Source organism: Macaca mulatta, chromosome Y (genome assembly GCF_049350105.2).
Source record: "Macaca mulatta isolate MMU2019108-1 chromosome Y, T2T-MMU8v2.0, whole genome shotgun sequence".
In the NCBI taxonomy this organism is placed as follows: domain Eukaryota; kingdom Metazoa; phylum Chordata; class Mammalia; order Primates; family Cercopithecidae; genus Macaca; species Macaca mulatta.
Window position 1 is genome coordinate 10,573,069 of NC_133427.1, and position 3,182 is coordinate 10,576,250.

At 32.2% G+C, this 3,182-nt stretch overlaps 1 non-coding gene across 1 annotated transcript; it reads right to left on the minus strand.

The window, feature by feature from the left end:
• Window positions 1–1,484: 1,484 nt before the first annotated feature.
• On the minus strand, window positions 1,485–1,648 carry LOC114677095 (U1 spliceosomal RNA). The gene has a single exon (XR_003728446.1). It is a non-coding gene; the product is annotated as a U1 spliceosomal RNA (small nuclear RNA).
• Window positions 1,649–3,182: the final 1,534 nt, after the last annotated feature.

Here is a 3,182-nt window from a genome sequence, read left to right on the forward strand (position 1 = left end):
ACCAAAAATATAAAATTAGCCACGTGTGATAGCACATACGCATAATGCCAGCTACTTGGGAGGCTGAGGCAGGAGAATTGCTTGAACACGCAGCAGTGAGAGTTGTAGTGGGCCAAGTTTGAAACCACTGCATTCCAGCCCTGGCAACAAGAGCAAAACTCCATTGGAAAAAAAAAAAAGACAGAAAGAAAGAAAGGAGGAAAGGAAGAGAGAAAGAGAGAGAGGGAGGGAGGGAGGGAGGGAGAGAGGGATGAAAGATAGGAAAAGAAAAAAGAAAAGAAAAGGAAAAGAAAAGAGAGAGAAATAAAGAAAATTCCATTACACACGTAGTGGCTAATCTTCCCAGAATATTTTAACAAAAATATTTGTTTTAACTTAGAAGTGCTCATAAATGGTTATTATTTATATTTTTGGTCACTATTTTTTTTGTAAACTACATATTAAAGCCCATAAAATTGTTAATTTTTACTGCCCGTGTATTTTGAGAAAGACTAAATAAGTCACTTTATGCTCTTATTGAAATATCAAACATTTTTATGAACTAGGACAAGGCAGTACCTAATTACAAAGAAAATATAACAAAGGTAAAATAAAACATGACCCTACTTAAAGTATTCTTCCTGTAATCCTCTTGTCAAAGCTGTCGTAGATAATTTTTTAAAAATTTGCAGTCACAGCTAATATGTTACAAAATATATAAGAAAATAATAATTGAATACCATATAAGTAAAGATCGAAATTAGTTTGAAAAATAAAAATAAAACTTTATTTATTTATTTTACCTGTTGATACATAAAGCCTGTTGGATGAGGATATAATGGAGCATCTTCTGTTGGAGAGGACTTACGCTCATCTAAGGCACCTTGGTCATCTGGCTGCAGATTATACATATTTTAAAATATTGATAATTTGATTATAAAAGTAACTTTATACCTTCTATTTAATTTTCTTCATTTAGAATACACTTTTAATAAATGCAGACAAGCTGGCATCTTTAACATCTTCACAACTCCTGCAAATGATTTATTATTCAAGGAAAAATCTGAGTTGTTTTAGCTACATAGTTTCTAGTCCATTTCACACAAGTCATTTCCAAAAGGAAATTGACTTTTCAAGACCAAGAAAACCAATGCTAACCATTTAATAAAATACATATTTTAAGGGCAATATTAATACATAAACATAGGCTCACACATTTAAAAATTACTTCTCTTTCTCCCAGATTTATCTGCTGCCCTTTGGGGTTTTCCCCCATCCCCTTAGCTAGATAAAGTTCTCAAGCATTTGTAACTGTCATCCTAGCACTGTTTGATCTTTCTAAGAAATAGCCATTTGATGTCTTATTCTTTTCTACTGGAGGAGACCAATATTTGTAGGCACACTGAATTGTTTCCAATACATGGTCTTCTTTCAAGTTTCTATATCCACTAAATGAGTCAAATTTCTTTCTTTTCTTTTCTTTTCTTTCTTTTCTTTTATTTTTCCACGGGAAAATGCAAATACAGTCCTTCACTTCCACAAATTATGCAGCTGCATTTCCCACATTTGGGTAAACCGCAGGGGTCAGCACATCCAGAGTTCAATAGATCTGCCTTGTCCTGGGAAAGCCACCATCGTGATTATGATATCTCCTCTGGCAGGGAAGTATCCATTTTCTTTTTATGACTTCGATTTTCCTTAGAACGAAAATACAACTACAACTATAAATGTGATAGAATTTTTTAAAAATTTCAGTATCAGCTTAAAATGTTAATTTCAATCATCCATGATTACTCTCTTATAAAAAATTTCTTAATTCTGACACAGGCTTCTACAAAATTGTGAGAAAAACACTATGGTAAACAATGAAACAACTACTAAATAAAGCTACCATACATTTTATGCACTGATATGCTCATTTTTGGTTTTGACTCTTAGAGCGTTCTATTGTATTTAACAGCCATTCTAGGTCTTCTGGAATTTTATTATGTGCACTATGAGCTTTAAAAATAAGCAGATAAAAAAATTTGTAATATCTAGTAGTAGCTTATATTTTACTGCCTAATATGTGCCATTCATAACAAGTTTTTGAGTTAATATAACTAATACTTGAGTTAGTTACCTAAGCGCGTAGCATTAGGAAATCCATTTAACAAATAAAAAATCAATTACAGTTAGGAGAAATACTTTGCAAAATATTACAGATTTAGCCATTTGAGGAGGTAGCTAGCAATCTGACTCAAATATCTGCCCTCTTGGCATATTACAAATTTAAAATGTTTTGGCTAAATATACTATCCACGCATTACTACAAGTGAATTAAATACAGTAATGCTATATTACTTTTCATCGTTCTGTCTTTTATTCTATACCTAGGAATATGCTCTGTGGCCGAGGCTGGACTACAGTGGCATGATGAGAGCTGATATCTCAATGAGGCCTCACACTCCAAGATTCAAGGAATACTCCTGCCTCAGCCTTCCAAATGCTTGGGACTACAGAAGTGTACCACCATGTCCAACTCTCCTCTTTATTTTTACTAAAGAAGAGAATCCTTTGAAGACTACCTGTTTTAAGAAAAAAAAAACTTGTTGTTCACTCATTTTTCAGAAACAACAGTTTAGAATGTAAAGCAAGGATCCCGTGATTATAAAACAATGGTATAAATTGGCAGTACAAAATTGATTTAAATTCTAATAGTACAGGCACACATATGATTGGTAAAGCAGTTTTCAATGGCAACAATAAAATTTTCCTGATTTGCTAATGATCAGTCATTTTCTTTCAGTGCTGACTGCAGTGCAACAAATTTAGACTGCCAACTGTTTACTGTTCTTAGGAGTCAATATTAAAAATTGCAAAAATGACTTCTGTCTTTTTTCATTACAATGACAGATAAATAAAATAGTTTTTTCCCTATACCATGTATCTTACTGAATATAATCATATTATACTCCAATTTAGAAGCCAGGATTTTTGTTTTTACTATAGAAGCATTTATAATATGAATTTCATTTGAAAAAAGTAATTTTTATAATCTAATTATTTCAGGTAAAGAATAATATGGGTAGGCTTGTTGTAACAATTATAGTACATATTTCATTATCTTACTCTCTTAAAAATTACAATAAAATGAATCTATAAATTACTCTGGGCAGTATGGCCATTTTCACGATGTCTATTCTCCCTATCCATGAGCAGGG